Here is a 19,324-nt window from a genome sequence, read left to right as displayed (position 1 = left end):
ATAGATGTGATGCAGAACAGCCCTGGGAACACTCTGGTTGTATTTCTGAGCATGAGTTGTTACTCAGTGCAGATACTGTATCAGTGAAGATATTATACATCTTATTTTAAAATACCCTTATTAGTAAAATGGGTGTTTCATTTGTACAGGGAACAGCTTCCTCTGAGCTAAGCTTAAGCTCAATCTGTGTTACTAATAGCTGGGGAAAAAAACATACTAATTGGTATTTCTTAACTGATGTTTGCAAGTTTTGCCTTTCCACCCTGAACATCAAATAGTTTTTATATGTGTTTTTCCTTATCTCAGAGGAAAGATTAATGCTAACAAGAGGTTCTACATTTTATTAAGGTTTAATCAGGATGCAGTGAGTGAAGACAGAGAGTAAATAGTTCAGAAATTCAGAGTGTGTTATATTTTGATAATGCAAAGTAGGTTAAAGTATCTGGATTTTGTGCTCAGTACAATGTTTTCAGGCAGAATGTGGATTTGGATGGTGACACATTTTGGTATTTAGAAGGAACATAAGCTCTCCTGTCGGAGGAGCACGTTGCAAATGTGACATAAGCATTTGTCTCTAAAAACCTTTCTTAATATTGTAAGCTTTGGTTTTATTTAAAGCCAAATAGAGTCTGCTGTGTGATAGTTTGATACACAGACATGCTTCTGTAATGCTCCCCCCAGCTCCAGCATTTATAACCACCTTTTACTTTCAAAGGAAAACGATAGGCTTTGATATGATTCTAACTGAGTGAAGTTTTAAAACATGTTTTTGTCTTTCAGTCTCCTGAGAACATTTTTTCTGAGTGACTCCAGCTTCCAGACACATTTGCCATGAGAAGGGTTCCAATCCTTTCCTGTATTTGCCCTGAGTCATGAATGGATATGTGTGATGCCTGCAAGTAAAACTGGTGAGTTGTCAAGGCTGAGTTTGCAATAACTCTCACTTATTCTTTCTTACCAATTATCTTTCCCTCATTTTTTTTCTTCCCTTTTTAATAAGGTGGGAGGGGGTTGTACTGTCTGTGTTTACAGGCAAGTCACCACTATTCTTAAAAAAACCCAAAGCAGCCTTCATTGGCATGAAATAGCAGAAATATCAAATATTACCTATACAGAAAAAAATACTCCTTTCCTTTCTTTCTTCTCTTCATCCCCCCTGAATTCTGTGAACTGTAAGGGCTTTGGTGGTGAAACTGGAGTTCAGTCATGCAGGCAAAGCTCCTGCCCACAGCAAGCCTTGCAGACAGACAGGATCTAAACCAAGCTTGTGTGGGCAATTCATGTAGTGATGAAATATGGATATGGAGAGGTCTCCTTGCCATCATGTGTCACATGGTGGATTCTCAAAGGAGCCATTGCCAACAGATAAATAGCTCTAGCATTTGCTGCACTTGCATCCCAGTGACAAAATGGTGTCACTGGTACACAGGAGAGCTGTCCTGCAGCGTGTGCTTCACCTTGGTGCTGCTGCCCAGCCTGGGGGACATGGGGACAAAGCCTTCCACAGCCTGTTTTGATCAAGCTCTGGAAGATGCTGGAGTGAGACCCCTCCTCTGTTAAGGGCCAGTTGCCTTTTCTGGTGGTGTTACCCCCCAGGAAGCCCCTGGTCCCTTTTGTGCCATGCAGAAGGTGGTTGTGTCTTTTCCAGCTGTCCCCATCCCCCAGGAACCTGGCATGGGGAGCTTTCCAAGCCCACTCCTCTGACCTGCCTCCTCCTGATTGCCTCTCTTCATAACTGGGGTGAGAGGAGGGGCAGTATTAGTTTGGGAAAACAAGAATCATCTCATTCTGCAGCAAAACTGGGAAGTCTGTGTAAGAAATCTTTCAAACCCAGGAAATCTGCATAATTAAATTGTGTAGGAATTGGGAGCACAAATTGTTTTTTTAAATAAATTCAGGTTTCTATTATATATTTAATATCCCTCTGTGTGTTGGAAAGTGCATTTCAATTCAAAGATTATAAAACCTGAGAAATTCGTACATCAGTGAATTGTGATTTTTTTTCTTGTTTCCATTTTTTATTTTTTTTTCCAGAGGTAGCATAATTACCATGTCATTTAGCAAAGATTATAATAGCTGCTCAGTTTTTACCGACTGGTATAGTAAACAGTTGAATAAACCCATATGGCAGCTCAAAGTGTGCATAGAGGAGAGGGATTCTTACCATTTCCTTCATGTCTGAATTACCAGCCTCACTGATACAACTGAGATCCCCAAATGGGGACCAATTCCAGACTTCTCCAGTCATGCAAAAATTTCTCACTGCTCTGTCGCATATGAATCAATTGATTTTAATCACGGTGGTTAGGTAATTAATTATTTCTTTGTGCCTATAAAGTATGCATGGGAAACGTGGGGTTATATGCAAGGTACATGCCTCAATTTAAAGCACCCTGTGCATTTGCTTAATGCCTCTTTAGTAAATGTAAATAATGCCTGGGGTCAGAATCTCAATATCCAGGTATTGTTAAAGACAGAGGCCCTTCTAAGGCTGGCATGGGTGAAGTGTGCCATCACTGGGTGCTGTGACAGCCCCGTGGCACTGCTGGTAGTGGCACTTTGTGTCTGGTCTCAGGGTGGCAAATGGAAGGACCAGAGGGTTTCAAAGCATCCACTTGAAATACCAGGTTGAATTATGAAGGTATGGAGCTGTGGCCAGCCAGCATCTGGAGTAAAGACAAAGTGTTGAAGTAACGTGCCCTCTGGATACCTTCACTATTAAAAAATAAAAGCAATGAAAAGAAGGATTGTTAACTCCCTCCAAATGCTGGCTTGAACAAAGAAAAAGACTCACGCTACTCCTCCTAAAATTCACTTACTTCCAGTTATCTTAAAATTTTCATGTCACATAATAGCTTTAAAATACCTTCTGAATGCATTAGACTCTCCAGGTGCCTAGGAAGTATTGCAGAATAATAATACCAAATGACCAAGCATTGAGCATTCCCACTGGAAAGGAGCAGTTGGCCCAAACTGGTGCTTGTGTTCATCTTAACCCTGATGTACGACCAGCCCTCCACCATAATTCTATCAAGAGATGGTAAGTTGCCTAGCAATGTGCTGACTGCAGAGGGTACGTGTCGAGCTAATTCAGTTTTTGTTCTCGTTTTCCTTGAGAGTTCAGCTTAAAGGAGTGATCCTTTCTCCAGCTGCAGCAAGAGCCACTTCTCGGCCGTCTCTCTTGTTCCCCACTCAAGTGTCCCTGGTGATGTCAGGAATTCATTCAGCGCCGTGCACGCCTTAAAGGTTTCCAGCTTATTGAGTAGCCAAATGTGGTTTCTGCTGATTGTGTTGACTGAATACGTAGGGCCTTTCAAAGAGGCAAGGGTTTTATTTAAGGCAGAGAGTTTAGTTGTATACCATTTTATGGCAGGCAAAGGTCACCTGGGGTAAGCAGCCAGAACAGGGAATTGCCTCATTGCAGCACCTCGGAAAATGAGAGAGAAAGATACAGTAAGAGGTTTTAACAAATTGCTCCTAGTTATGAATTTTTAAAGTCGAGGAGCTGGTGCTGTGTACGTTTTTAAATTGGAGATAACCATGCTTGTAGGATAAATTGAGTTAAGAACGGAACAAATCAAAATAATGGGGTGGTACTAAAAGCCTGGTGGTGCTGCCGGCGGCACTGAGCACCGAGCGGACGGCGCGTCAGGGACCTGCTGTGTCCCTGCCCTTCCCGCACGGATTGCGGGCACCTTTCCTAACTAACAGTGCCCCTCTCCTCCCTCAGTCCTCCCCTCTGGCTCCTGGTTACAGAAAGGGCTGGATTTGCCCTGTGGTGCTTCTGGTGATAGCCAGGGAGCAAGAGCCAGAGGGGTTTGTCCGTGGAGCAGGGGTGGGTTTCCCAGGTTGTGCTAACCCAGATGGGTGTCAGTGGCGTGGGGGCAGCTCCAGGAGCCCAGCCTGGCATCCCCTGGCACAGTTGCTCAGAGGGAGAGGTGGCAGCAGCCCCACATTGTCACTTGTGTCCTTGCAGGATCTCCCTTGCTCCTTGTGGCATCAGTGGCTCCAGAAAGACTTTGTTTTTCTGAAACTTTTCTGTCCGTGGAACTTTCTCTGTGGCAGGGGGAGGAGAGAAGAAGTAATTTTAACAATTTAATAAAGTACATAATGTAAGTTTTATAAGCTGGTGTGAATGCTCCTAAGTATTTTGGTCTTTTTTCATAACACAATGAACCTAATATTGGTAAAAATACAGATCTTAGCTGCCACCATAAAGAGAGGCTAGATTTAATAAACAGTTATGAATGTTGGCAGCTGCCTATCAGATTGTATAACATCGGCTATAGCACATGAAGACAGTGTCAACTTACATTTTATCTCAGAAGTATTTTCAAAGCATTTATTTTGCTTTCTCTTGAGTCCTTAACCTAATTCAAGTTATATAATTGGCGGAATATTTTTCCACACCGCTAATTGGCTGGGTGCCAGCGTGGAAACCATTGTATGACTTGATGATGATCAGGAATTAACATGACATTTGCGTGGTGGTAATGGAATACATTAGTAATGTAATTCATGACTGTAAGAAAGAGACCATCATCTCCCACCTCTGATCAGCAGGAGGGGCTGGGAGGATGATGAAATGCTCCCAGCAGGCACCTCACAGCAGTGGCTGGCCAATCTCGATGTCAAATTTAGTTTTAAATTCTTCAGACAAAGCTGTAATGCTTACCAATTAATTACTACAAATGTCAATTAAAAATCTACCAAATAATGCAGTAAGATTAAATTTCAATTAAAAAAATTACATTTAACAAGGAAGATACAACATTATTTTAATGAATTCTGCTGAAGGTGACAGTTTATCTAGATATATTTATACCGTGTAGGTGGATCTAAATTCATTGGATGATGTTAACCATGTTACTCAGTGTACATATTAGTTTTGAAAATTATTTCGACTTTGGCTATGTCCTGGAGGAGCTGGGGCATCAGAGGGCTTTTCTCATCACCAGGAGAAGGGGGAATTTCACACCTTCTCAGTAAAAAAAATCTTCTCACACCTAAAATGAAGGCTTTACTGCAGAATTCTGTCCTGACCAAATTTGTGATATTTTTTATTGCTTTATATTTAGAAAAGCAAATAGAGCAGTTTTGTTGTGGCAATAGAGCAAGCCCTGACTTTTCTATGTCTATAATGATTTTTTTGGGACAGCTTTTCAAGTAACCTGTTTAATCATACAAATAATACCTATTATTCCAATAAATCACATAACAGGAAAAGATTTTGCTTTGAGAAGGTGGTAAACTTAAAGTCCTGAACAGAGCTTTTATCTGCAAGGCTTTGCCCTAGCTGGGTAGAGGTTGTGAATGGAAAATTAAAATCTCCTCATTCAAACTTGAGATACTTGAAGGGATATTTTGAACCAGCAGAAATGTTGTGGGGTGTGTGAAGTTTGCAGGTGTTTGCGCCACAAACTCTTGTAAAGCACCTGTACCTCTCTAGATGCAGAGAGCAAAGTGGGACCTGTAGCTGAAATTCTGGGTGGCAGCAGCTTTGTTCTTATTGCTCAGGGCAGTTTTTGGGCTGCTGGAGATGGAGGTGCTTTAGGAAGGCGTGAGTGCCTGCAGTCTCCAGCATGGCACAGGGGCAGAGCTGGGCAGTGTAAGTGGCTGTCTTGGTATTAAAGTATTTATGAGATCTGAAAAATACGTTATCAGCTTCCTCAAACTTCTTTTCTGAGAGCTTTTATTATGTTTTCACACCGTCACGTCTAGGTAAGAGGGAAGACATAATTGAAGAAGCAGATTTTCTGTGTCAAGCCAGCATGGAAAGAGGTCCCTCTCAGGGACCAGAGGCTCCTTTTCCTTGGCACTGTTGTGTCTGGAGCTATCAAATTTCAGCAGGTTTTACCTTAAAATAAAATATAGAAAAATACAGCGTGCATGCAGAAAATCAGAGAAGCCAAACAACTGCTCATGGCAGGTTGAAGTAGTGATAGTCTCTTTAGTAGACAGGTCCCTTAGATGCTGCTCAGGCTTTGCCCATTGGTGGGTGAATGCAGCAGGCATGATCTGTCTCACTGCTGCAATTCAGATACCTCTGGGTATTGGTAACAGCTTTACAGGATCATAACTGCTTTGTGCTATTATCTGATAAAACTATCACCAGCAGGAGATGGGAGACAGCCTTTTTTTTTCCTATAAGGGCCTCAGAAATGGATGATGTGGAAATGTAAGAGCAGTGGAAACATTCTCTCACCGGTCCTCACAGACAGAAAGGTGATGGAGAGGAACTTAGAGCAAGGCAGAATCATTTCCTCACCAGCAGCCAGAAAGCTTTAAACAAGGAGGCAGAGGGGGAAGAGTGGGAGCACATAACACCTCTCTGCCAGGAGATAATGGTGTGAGGAGCTTGTGGGTTTGGGGCACCCACTGGTCAGACAATTAGGTGGCAGCTGGAGCTCCTGCTCTTAAAAACCCATCTTTGCAGGGGCTTTCAGCTCTACACAGGACCAGTCATTTTCTGATTTGAGTCCCTGGAGGAAGCTCTTGCTCTGGCTGTTGTTTGAGAAGAGGTAATAGTGCACAGCAGGAAGAGAGCACCTTCTGTATCCCAGGTTCTGCTGCTCTCGTGAGGAGCTTGTGCCCATCCCAAGCACTCTTGGAATCTGGGCTCCTCCTTGGGGTGTCCCACAATGAAACCTGTCCCCATCCCGAGCATTTGAGGTGGTGTCTGGTCTCCTCTAGATTTCCTACAGGTGAAAATTTTGCCTTTGGTAGGGAAATGCTTCTCTATTTCTGTAAGAGTTGGCCAAACACCTTGAAAGAAGAGTCTTTGTTTTTGGAGAAAATACTTACATCTCTTTGGGTTTTTCCTTTTTTTTTTTCCTTAGTGTAGGGTTATGTCAGCTATGTTACATTGAGGGAACACTGAGCTGGGGGAGGAAACTTAAATAAGCTGCCCTCATATTGCCAGTTTATTCCCAGCTTTCATCCACTGATTTACATGCCATCTGAAATAAAAATACCCAGACTTCAGTAGTTTGTTTACCTTTGCTGGTTTCACTGTGGGGCGACCCGAGGAGATGCAGGAACTCTTCTGGCTCTGACATTTGCATGAGCTGTGAGGCTGGGTGAGAGGAGACAGACGCTGTGCAAAGGGAAAAGGCAACAGGGTTTATTAAGTTTTTGTCTTACCCTGGTTTATAATATTTAGACAAAAGCAAATATCTCCAGGGAGGCCTTGTGAAATGAGAGACCAGAGGAAGCTCTGTGAGCTGATGGCAGGTTCTGTCCTCATCAGGTGGGGTTGGGTGGTGGGATGGTGAGGAAGGGGCTGCCAGGGTCAGGCACACAGGGGGGTCCTGGATTGCTGCAGGAGGAGGATGTGGGCTTAAAGCACTTGTGTAGGACAAAGTCTTTATACTGTCATCATGACAGTGCTCCGGTGGGGAACAGCCTGAAATGCTCTTTGTCTTCATTAATACTTTTTCCCAGCAGAGCCTTAGGAGATTGTTCTCATGCTCAGATATACAAGGAAACCGAATATAGAGTTGTTTGTCATGAAAATCCCATCTATATACCGCGGCTGTAAAATCCCAGATGCTGAGCGTGGAGGGAGGCTGCTCTGTCATCAGCCAGTCGAGGGGAGAGTTGACTGTAAAACTGGGCTGTAATTCCCTCTTGACAGGGGTGTGGTGGTTCTGTCTTCAAACAACTTCGAGAGCCTGCCCTGCCAAGCCTTTATGGATTTTGTTCTCACAAGCCAGGTAATAGATAAGTCTGAGCAAGGAGATGGATACAGATATAGATATATATGAAAGGAAGACCTTTGCTCTGGGAAAATATCCATCATTGCTTTTTAAAGTTTGGTTCAGGATTTCAGTGCAGAGCATCTGAAGCGTTTGGGGTCCTTTTGTTGCAAAGGAGGTGCCGTGGGCCTGGGGCTGCTCTTGACAGCTCCCAAGCACTCAATATCCCCTTGATTCCAGGGCAGCAGGATGTGACCCTCACAGAAAGACAGATGGCACTGGGGAGCTTGATGCTTATTGTTTTCAGCAGAGCTCTACTGGAACCAATAAAATTGCCGCCACCACTGCTCGGAGCAAAAGTGGCTACAGCTGAACAAGAGACACAAAATTATCAATTAAAAAAGACATCGCCAAGCCCATTATTTTACTGTTGAAAAAACATCCTCCTTCCCAGTCTTGTTTTTTCCCCACATGGAGTGAATCTTTGGGATATTAATGATCCACTGTCATGTTTGTTTAACATATTTTTTTGGCAATGCCTTTTTAGGGTCGAAGTTTTTCTCCATGTGTTTCAGCTAGGGAAAACTCCCAGTGTCTCAATGGGGCCTCTTCTGAAACAAATGAAGACTAATTCTTCTCAACTTAATTGGGAATTTCATCTGAATAAACAGAGAAAGGCCCGGGCTTTGTTTATATAAAATATCATGAAATGCTGTTCTGCTGAGCAGCTGAATTGCTGCTGGCAGGCTGGTTCTCACCCATGAGATTTCTCATGAAATTGGTGGCCAGAGCCCTCCACAATGGCTCAATTCTCACATGGACCACCACGACCCCATGGTCTTCCTGCCTTATCCATTGCTTTTGCTGGATCACTGCAGGCACTTGAGCACAGCTTGGGAGCTAAAGACAGTGTCATTTTAGTAGATTTGGCCTTAACCTGAAATTTCCATGTTTTTGTGGGTTTAAGTCAAACCTTAATACTACTTCAGCATAATGTTTTTGTGGTTTAATGTTCTTACAGTTTTTTACAGTGTTTCTTTTAAATTCTGTCACTGAAGTGTATGAGAGTTGACAAGTGTAAATATGTAGTTAGACAATTTCAAAAGTGTATTATTTACTGATCGACCATAATGGCTCCAAAGGAACCATTATACTCAATCATATCATGTCACTCTGTGGCACTTATTATGATGGTAATATGGATATGCATATTATTTTTTTTTTAGGCATGAGAAGCATTATTGTGCATGTGTAAAAGCTGTTTTTAATTGTCAGCAATGCTCTGAGCTTTTTTTAATACCAAGAATTTAAACCACCTATGGCTACCAGCTTGCAAATTGTAGAAGCAAAAATCCATGTCTTTAGGAGGATGGAAAAAGCCATGCTTGACATTTACAGCAATGTAACTGTGCATCTCCTTAATATGGCTCTTTTATAGCTTTGTTAGATCTGAGGGCAACCTAGAACCCTAAACTGAGAGCTTGGCAGGTAAAAGCTTTCCATTTTATCTCTGCAGCTTTCATCTGCTCCTGTAAGCTCTTTCCCTGACTTCCTAATCGTGTTTGCAACATTAGCAAATGGGCGGTCTGAAAATACCACGCAGTGCAAGTCATGTTAATTCAGGGACCTTTTTTCTTTAAGGTGTCACAGAAGATGTCTTTTTGTAGCACCGGAGCAGGGAGAGAAGGAGAGAAGGCAGAATGAGAGCAGAATGTGAACACTGAACCATGTAAAATAAAAGAAAGAGACAAGCAGAGAGCTGGGAGGGCTAAATATGCTCCAGCCTTTCTGAAGAGCTGGTTTCAGGAGAGAGAGAGGAGAGAGAGAGAAAGGGAGGGAGGCAAGAGAGCGTAAGCAGGAGCTTGCTTGCTAGAAAATGTCTTTTGTAGAGAAGATGGGAGGAGAGTTTGAGTTTTAGTGACTGGAGGTGAGGAGCTAAGGTGCGAATTTGGCATGGCGCACGGCAAATCGATCGCGGAGCAATAATTAGAGAGAGGAGGAGGAATCAGAAGTGTTTCTTAACTTAGAAACAAGGATGTGACTGGCTGCTGGCTGTTGCTACTTGGAAGCAGGTAAAAAAGAGAGGAATCTGTTGGGCAAAGTCCTCACCGCAGAAGACACAATGAGGGTGAAATCCAGCTTGTGGTTGTTGAAGAGAGATGTGGGAAAGGAAAATCCAGTGTTGTCCAAGAGGTCTGCATTGCCCAGCAGGGCAGTGACCCCTCTGCAGGAGCTGTTCTGGTGCTGAGTCCTCCCTGGGTTTGCCAGTGGGAAAACCTCCCACTGGAAATGCATTTTGCTGCAAATATGGAAGATTAACCATAAGATGCTAGAGTGAGCCAAATTTGAGTAGTTCAGGACAAGAAGGACATGTGGGCTTGAAGTGGTAACAGCCAGATTTCCTTACAATAGTTTTAAAATGAATAAAAGTAACAAGTTTTTGTGGTTGGGTTTTTTTTTGGGGGGTGCTATTTTTTGGGGATTTTTTTTGTTTATTTGGGTTTCTGTTTTTGTTGGGGTTTTTGCTAATTCTGCAGTAATTTTAACCTTGGCTCTCTTTCTGAAATTGTATTAAAGTTGTTCTCTTTTGAAATACTGAGCAAGAAACATAAAAACAAATAAATGTACTCTTAGTATTTCTGCCCTTGACCTACATAAACAGCTGTATAGTCAGACTCAGTCTTGTATTTGTGAAAAGTCTGGGGCAACATAATTTTTGAGTTGGTTCCTGGTTAGAAAAGTTACTTGCTGAAGTCTCATCACTCAGAACATGAAATATTGGTGTTTCTGCTGGGATCATTACCTTAATATTCTGAATAAATTGTATAACTGCCGATTTGTTTAAGAGGGTGGAATTTATGAAGCTACAGTGCATTTGTACACACACATGCACTAGCACACAACACTTGTTGATGATTCAGAGAAGGAGTAGAGTAATTCAGCTCTTGGACTGCCTCACGTGTGATTGGCTTCCTTTCTGGGGGACTTATTTTAGGGAAAAATCAATGTCAACTGAAAAACATTCCATTCTGAAAAGACAAAAATTCCCCTACTTGTGAAAATGTGTCTTGGCAGCTGATTTAACTTATGATACAAGATTTAACACTTTTCACTAAACATGAATTTTTTACCATGGCAACAGCTACGTTACGGGCCACATGTTGGAGACTTGCATGTTGTTGCAGAAACTTGTAGCCCTCCACATTTAGCTGAGTCCTTGTTTCCACCAGCAGAAGGAGCCCACTCCTGCAGCTGTTTTGGGCACAGATCTCCTGGTGAGGCCCGTGGGCATCCCCCTAACCCCAGCAAGGTGATGTGTACCCTGGGTGACGTGTAGGCAGAGCACTTGATGACAGAATAACCCAGTAAAACTCATGGTTTAGCCTCCAGTTTGTCTTTCCAGTGGTAGGGTGGGAAGAGCTTTCTAAGAATCCCACTTCTCCAGATTCTCTCTTCCCTGTACCCCTCCCCATCACCCTTCAGACGCAGGCAGCTCGACCCCACTTTGCCACGTGCAGCAGCAGTTCTGCCGTGTCCCCCAGCCCAGCTGCTCCTCCCCGTGTCCCCCTGCTCCTCTCTCAGCTCCTTGTCACCTCTCATTTGCTCTGGAGTGGCTTCTCAGGCGACGTTAATTGAATCACGCTCATCAGGGACTCCATAAAAGCGTGACGGGCGGGATGGAGCCCCGCAGATGGCAGCCCTTGAGGAGAGGGATGTGTGCCTGGGCTGGGCTGGTGATGGGCTGGAGCCTCTGCAGCAGCACAAAGTTCCTTCTTCTGGAGCTGTGAGAGGAGCAGGCCAGTATGAGCAAAGGGATTGAGGCTGGGTTTTGTCCCTCAGATTGAGTTAAAACTGAAAACCCTAGCTATGAAGGGCTGGGTGCGAAACAGTAAGAGAATTTAAGTTTATAGGTAATTGCAAACATCTGCAGTACCTTGAGTAGGAGCAGGTTTATTAAACCTTAAAAGTTAGGAAGAGTATAAATTCTCTTGGTTTAGGACAAGGCTAACAAAGGGTTAGGCAGAAAGTCCTGTTTCCAGAGGTGAAAACTCTCAGTTCAGGTGTTTCTTGTACCTTTCTCTGAAGTGTCTGGTCTTGGGAATTGCTAAGCAATGACCAAGCACGTTAATGTGCCTTTCTGAGCACTGCTGGGACCTTTGCCCTTTTTCTTTCATGCAAAATAGCCCAATTTAAATGAAACCAGCTATGCAAAGCAGAAGCTTGACATGGTGGGGATACTTGTCCCCATCAGTTCTGGGCAGTGGTGGCACAGTGAAGGTTGTCCTCTACACACCCAGTTCTGCTGGTCCAATGTCCCCAGAACAGCTTCTTCTCTTGGCTGTAAGACTGGTTTAAATCTGGCCTTTACTTGGTGTGAATTCTCCAAGCTGTGCTGGTCCAGAACTTAAATAATTTGTTCTCTTTTTAGCATCATGTCTTTTAAAGGTGTTATATTTGTTTCCATTTAGCGTTAAAATAAAATTAAATAGCTCTGCTTTGTAGATGTAATAGTGTACAAATATATCTATTTTTAAATCCTTTTAGCCCATGTCTATGTGACTAAGAAAAAAGCAGCAGAGTAGGGGCCTCTGATTTTTGTTTTACTTGAATCAAACACCCTATTGGGATTTCAATTATAAGTGAATGTTACACTTGTTTGTTACTAAGGTGACTACAGTGTCAAGGTTATGTGGATGTTGTACTATTATAAATGCAGAAATAATGCAAAAAAGAAAAATAGTTGTGTTGGCTAAAAATCTTCTTATTCCTATAGCATAAAGTTGCACACTGTCCTACATTTCAATTCTTGTTCTATTAAATTACCTGTTTAATAATTTGAATCCAGTGTTATTTTTGTATTATATTGCAAATGTGTGACTGTGAGGTTATTTTTAAGATATATTTATTAAGGGAATGAATACAATAAGACAAGTCATTGCAGCCCACATGCAGTTCCTTGACTTCTCATTTTATGATGTTTCAATTGCATATGATTACCGAATATAAGTTTTAACTTTTATGGGGGTTCATTAGAGATGCAGCTGTGTAGAGAGAAATTCAGTGGAATCTGATCATTTTTTTAAGCTCTGAAAGTGTAGTGAGATGGAGCAACTTGATGGAGCATAACTCAAACTTCTGACTTGGATGTTGGGGGCACAAATTGCGGGGTCTTCAGCGGCTTAGCAGGGCTGCAGTGGAAGTTTGCTGCTGGTGGGAGAGGTCTGTGTGTTTGGGGTGTGGGAGACCAGAGCATCTCAAATGAAAGGCCTTTTTTCTTTCTGGACAGGGCAAAGAGAAGAGGGGGTGTCCTTGCTTGGAGCCGGGATTAGCATGAGATGCTTTTTGCTCCTGTGGGAATCAACACTCTGGTGGAGAAATATGGTTTCAGTAAATCCATGGTGTTTTCTTCTTAATAGGGGAGCTAAGTAAAATGAACTTCTCAAAAATCAATATTCTAAGCAATCTTAGTGAGCAAGTGCTGAGAAAACAACTTTTGGGGCACATTTAAAGGAATAGATGTAGTAAATGAGTAAATTTACCCCGTGGTTAAATGTTGCAGTGCTTTGTGTGAATACTAAACAGGAACATGTCCCATCAAGTACAGTTTCTCCATAATTTATTAGCATAATATGTTTGTTTTAAATGCATAGGAATGTAAACATTTATAATGGAATGATCATGCCTTTTAGCAGAAAACTGTTCAAAACTATTAGTGCCATTAGCTTTGGGGAAAAGTTATTTCATGATATAGATGATTTCTTTCCAAACATCAACTCTCATAAAGTTGCAAATCCAGATCCAGAGAAAGGCATGGGAGAAAGTTTCACGGGTGACTTGAATGCAAGACTCCAAAAATCTCTTATTTGTGATTAAAGCTGTGGCTGGGCCTCATGTCCTTGCTTAGTTTTAACTATTTGCTGCTGCTGGCTTCTCCAGGTAGGGCCTTGCGGGGTGGAAAAGCTGGATTTGCCTTACTTCAGAGCAGAAAATAGCTCAGCTTTATTGGGAACCTGGTTCTTGCCTGAGGGGGGAGAGAGGAGGGAAGGGCAGTGGCAGTGGGGAGCACGGGTGCTGTGGTTCCATTCTGATGTAGAACATCATCCCCAGAAAAATGGTGTTCCTGGGCCATGCCTCCTCCCACGGCGAGGGAAAACAGATGAGAAGCAATGAAGCACACAATTACATAATGAAAAACAATAAAGTGCATTTTCTAATATGTACTACTAGTGACCAGATAACTTTATTAAAAAACCAAATGTAATTGCATTTCCAAGTATTGCTCTGTGTGATAAACTCCAGGGAAAAAACTGACGAACAACTTAGAAGGAGAAGACTTCTTGTTTAATATAAACCTCAGACTTTGAAGTGACACATAGCAGGGAATAAATGTCCATCATCTATCAAATGAGGTTTGAACGGTTTAGGTCACACTAGACAAACACTTCTCACCCTAAAACCTTCTTTTCATCTTCATTCATCAACAACACCTTAAGCTTGTGCCCCTCTTTTTCTTTTCCACTCTCTCAAAAAACAATAATCTACTTGATGCCTACAAATCACTCCTGGCTGGCACCCGTTGGGCGAGTTATGAGCTGTGGCTGCTGCTGCTCCCTTCGGAGCTGCCTCCTGTGCAGGGAGGAGAGGGAGGAGGAGGAGGGAGAAGTGCTGCAGAAATGGTGGCTGTAGACAAGGGAGGCAGTGAGCAGAAAGAGCTGAGTGAGGTAAGAGACATAACTGGCAAGGAGGATTCCTGTGGCAGGTCCTTTTCCTGAGCTGCAGATGGGAACCAGTGGCTCTGCTCATGTGTGTCTCCAAAACAGCTGGGTTTGGAGCCTTAAAGCACAAAGGCAAGCCTCCATGGGCAGGCTGAGAGGTTTGCTCTCTTCTGAAGATTCCTCAAGCTGCCCTGGTGGGTGCTTAGACCCAGAAGCTCATCTTCAATTTGCTTTCTTAGCCTCAGGCTAACTTACATCGCTGTGCCTTGTAATTTGTTCCTGTTGCCTCCTCTGAAGTCCTTGGCTGGGCTGTGCATGAGGTGCTCAAATCCCATTTCCTACAAGGAAACTACTTCTCTTACACTAATCCTTGTCCAAAAACTCCTAATTTTGATTCTTAGCCCGTTCCATTTTATGGGACTCCTCTTGGATTAGTTTCCCTATTGCACAGTTCCACCCCCTTGCACTGTTTGCTTGTTCCTTCCTCGCTGGTTCTTTTTTATTTCAAAGATACTTTTCTGACTCCATCCCCAACTGCCTGGAAGTGATTTGTTGAGCAGCTCAGTCCCCTGGTTTTCAGAGGCCACAGACTGTTTTCTCTTGTTTTCTGCCTTCCTCCTTTTTTTCTTCTGTGGTTCTGGGGAACAGTCTGGCAGACACAGCTTCCTCACAACCACTGGTTGATGTTACTCTCTGTGACTGCAGGAGATGTGAGCAGCACCAGAGATCTGCTCTAAGGCAGAATTTTGTGTGGAAATTTCAAGGAGAACTCGGGAGGCACAGACAATCTAGGGGAGAGAATTCAGCACTTTGATTGCAACATAAGTTGATTTTTATCCCTCATCTCCATTGTAAACATTGCTTCATCTTATTCTAATGTGGGATTTGGATGGTGCCACCGTCTCTGGTGTTGTGGGCCAGCATCAGGGACCATGGTGGGGAGGTCTGTCACCCACCCAGCCCATCTCTGGCATCTTGGAGACTCCGTCCCGTGCTCAGCACCCTCTGGACGCATTCTCAGGGGAGCTTTGGGTATCATTAACCTTTGAAATTTGTCACAGTGATGTAAAATCCTCAGGGCGTGGCTGGTGGTGGGGTGGGGGAGCTCCAGGTGATCAGGGGGATCAGGAAATCTGCAGCCTCATTAATGAGGGAAGGAGGATTCACCCATTTGTGGGAACTGGTCACACATCATGGAGTATCACGGAGTAAGCCAATTTCCTACCCCAATACCTTCTTTTCCACTTCTCTCCTTCGCAGTTTGAAAACCATAAATCACCTATTGAAATATGTTTAAGGAGAAGAATATTTTCCCCTGCATTCCCACTTAATGCTTTGTAGCGAGTGCAGTTGGGATCATTCATGTGCTAAAGCAAGAGAAAAATTCCTCTTTGATACTGTGTCTTCATTTTAGACAGTTTCCTCTTTTACTCAGTTCTTAGATGATAATTCTGAGTCCTTAGATGCTGCTCATTCTGTCACAAAAAGAAAATGCAAAACAGGATATTTTAATATTAGTAATAATGAATGTTTACATGATTAGCTCAATTACTTTGTTCAGTTTGACATTTTGTCATTGTGGACCTGTCTTCCTCTCTCTTTTAAAGTGCATTAGTAGTGATGGGAAGAGCAGGGGTGGGGCTGTGATCTGGGTCTTGCTGAGCATTTCCCTGGAAGGAACAGGGATTCTTACCCCTTACAGCACCTACCACCTCAGGGACACTTGCCAACCTGTCTTCTTGCCCTGGACTGTTGGGGACACTTATTTGAACCTCATTAAAATACAAGTCTTCGAGAAGTTTTATCCTAAAATTACATATTTTGCTTGTAAAATGAAAAAGATGCATCTTCCCTATGGCCCTTTAAAGTCTGTACAAGACTGGGTCATTCACTGGTCTAGAAATTCTCCTTTGTGAATCACCTCTGTGTTGTAAAGATGAGTTGTTCATCCAACCAGTAATTGCTGTTGTCTGACACATCTATTATACAGATTTTGGGTGTACGTAGTTAGGAAAAATACTGCTCTGCAAAGATGGTTTCTAGCCAAAAAGAAAAAGAGAGTTGTGGAGGTTCTGGTGATATTGGAAAAAAAACCACCTCAGTGGGTTTTGTTCTTGGTGTTTTTGCTCAAAAGAAGCAGCAAGGATAACTGTGTTAACTGCAGGGTGCCACTGAATGATCAAGAAGCTGAAGGAATGGCTTGTTTTCCTGTTATGTCACTGCTTTGGCTTTCTCATTCTTGTTCCTCTGTTTCTTCAGAAAGGCCCTGCAGCCTGCAGATAACAGAAATTAAATTAGTATTGATAAAACATTAGACACTCCTATTAATATTGACAGTCTGTCGATACTGTTGTGCTACTTTTGTAATACGGGATGTTAACGGGTAATACTTTAAATAAAAACACACTAATCTTATAATCACTGAACATGTAGCGGGGTCTGGGCTCAGCTCACTCCTCCCCTGAGCTCCCCCAGCCCTGCCTGCCAGCCCTGCCTGCCTCCAGCTCCCCTTGCAGCCCCCGAGGGTCAGGAATGTTTTTCCCTTTGGGCTGGACCCCACATCTGGGGAGATGCAGAGGTGATGGCTGTAAAGCAACGTATCAATTGTAAAGCAGGGATAGGGATGGGAATGGAGGTGGAACCCGCCTCCCCATGGCTTTGAGGGTGCTGGGGTTGGTTTGGAGACTTGTGTGTGCACTGCACTGAGCTCTGTGGGTGGGTGCAGTCTGACTGTGGGGTCAGTCCCAGAATAATGGAGTTTTAGTCCTGTGGTTGTTCATGGTGTTTGATGGGGCACTGCCCTCCCTGGCTGCGTGTGCCCACAAAGTTTGGGGCAGGAGGCAGCACAGGGATGACTTCAGGTTCTGATGCAAGGCAGCAAACCACAATTCCCTGTTGGACCGTGCTGGCTGAGCGTGCAGGGGGTGAGAATACGTGAGGTCAAAGCAGTGCCCTTAATCTGTGGTTCTTGTCCTAATACTTAGCACATGTTAGCAGCTCCACATTTCTTGTGAACTTTTTTTTTTCCCTTTTAAGTCTATCATGAAAATCACCATGTTCATCAGAGCTAAAGTTATTTGTTTAATGGCCTAAAAAATACGCATTAAACAATAATGATTACTTTGGTAAACACAGATGTCCTTGTATTATGCGGTGGGTTTTGTACGCGAATTTGTACATGTCTGTGAAACCGAATTTGCCATCTACCTTGAAAAATGGGAGCCACAATCCACGTTAATTGCTGCTCCCTGAGCCCCCCGCTCCACCTGCTGTGCTGCTGCAATCTCCTGGTGCAGTGCTGAAATCCCTGGAGCACGGGGACGGGCTCAGCCACGGGCAGGTTGGCACTTGCAGATGTGTGCCCATCGTGGGAGGCAGCAGGCAACAGTCCTAACTTCTGCCTCTTTGTTTTCCAACTCCGAGGATATTTTTAAAAGGGGGAGGGAAAACCCTTTATCCTGCTGAAAACCATCTAGTGATGATCAGTTATTCACCACATTATTAATGCTTATTTGGACGTTGCTTGGACTGCTGGGTTTAGCAGCTTCCCCGTTATGTATTGAATAAAATGAAATGCATGTCACAACAGCGGTGCTATGATGCTGACAACCGTCCTTGGCTGTGCATCTCATTAGAGAGAGATACATTTTTCTTTGTTGTGTATCTGTGAATGACAGAAGTTGACAAACATCTTTTAAGAAGTTGCTGTTGGGAGAAAGTTACATTTATGGCAAAAAACAAGGAAGAATCTGCTTGTTATGGAGGTAAATAATTATTTCCCCACACTTGTGTTCCATAAATCACCCTCCTCTGTCATAGTCAGTACTTTTTACTTTGTTACTGCATATGTTGAAGGAGATCCTCCCCTGGATCACTTGCTCTTGGAAGGAAATCTTGGAGGGTTCAAAGCTCAGTTTGTATTGAAACTTGGACTTAAACCAGGATGAAAATCTTTGTATTTCACAGTTTTAAAGACTGAATTGGTTCTCTTATTGTAACAATGTACATCAATTCCCAGGGGACAGTTGAATTTTTCTGTAATGTGTTTTGGGGGCAAAGAATATTAACTTGACAGAGGAAAGATACCCAGGAGAACTACCAGGTAGGGGCCTGGTTGCTGTCAGCTGAACAGTGAAGCTGTATTTTAAGGCAGCACTTTCCAGATGCATGATATATTTGCATGATTCATCTCAGCCTGCATTTGTGCAGGTTGTTGGCACTGTCCCCCTTCAGTGCCTGCCTGACTTTGTGGCAGGAGCAATGACTGCCTGCAGTGATGCTCTGCATGTGCTTAGGGATCTCTGGACCATCAGTGGGAGAGCTGAGGAGCAGCAAGAGAAGTCAGGATGATTTTTTTTTAAAGAATACTTTCCAAAGTGAAGAATGGAGACGTTCACCATCCTGGTTAAAATGGCTCCTGCCTATTCATAATGAATCAGAAAAGAAGATGTTGCATATTCAGGTGTGTTTGCATGACTCCCTGGATTTCACAGGCATTGTGTGAATGCCAAGGCAGTGCTGTGTTGACCCACAGAAATCTGAGAACAGTTGAGAAACCAGTGGGAAGAGGCAAGTGCGGACTTGCAGAAGGGAGAAGAGGCAGGGAGGAGGAAGCAGGCTGGAATCCCTTTTTCCTGCTGTCCCTCCACTTCCACTGTGTGATGGAGCAGTGGTGGTACAGCCCTCTCCCAAAAACATCTGTGCTGCTGCAAGGAAGCTCTGCTGCCTCTGGGGTCAGTCGGTGATGCATTGTCTGGTTGGATTTTTTTCTTTTCTTTTTTTCATCTAGACCCATTCACCTTTCAGCATCCTGAAGCTGAGAACACATTCTCTGCAAGAAATTGTCATTTAGGGAAAAGTCTCTATTTGAGGAGTTCTCAGCTTACACTCACCCTTGTGTCTGAAATTGTT

General features: G+C 43.3%; 1 protein-coding gene across 9 annotated transcripts in view; it reads left to right on the top strand.

Annotated features, from left to right (window-relative positions):
- Window positions 1–19,324, top strand: part of FOXP1 (forkhead box P1) — a 376,781-nt gene that overhangs the window by 44,834 nt on the left and 312,623 nt on the right. For all 9 annotated transcript variants that reach the window (XM_077184567.1, XM_077184572.1, XM_054640153.2 and 6 more), the window contains exon 2: window positions 781–908. The gene's annotated coding sequence lies outside the window, so the exon portion shown is untranslated. The remainder of the gene's footprint in view (window positions 1–780; window positions 909–19,324) is intronic.

Source organism: Agelaius phoeniceus, chromosome 11, assembly GCF_051311805.1.
Source record: "Agelaius phoeniceus isolate bAgePho1 chromosome 11, bAgePho1.hap1, whole genome shotgun sequence".
In the NCBI taxonomy this organism is placed as follows: domain Eukaryota; kingdom Metazoa; phylum Chordata; class Aves; order Passeriformes; family Icteridae; genus Agelaius; species Agelaius phoeniceus.
Note: the sequence above shows the minus strand (reverse complement) of the source record. Positions and strands in the feature narration are given on the sequence as shown.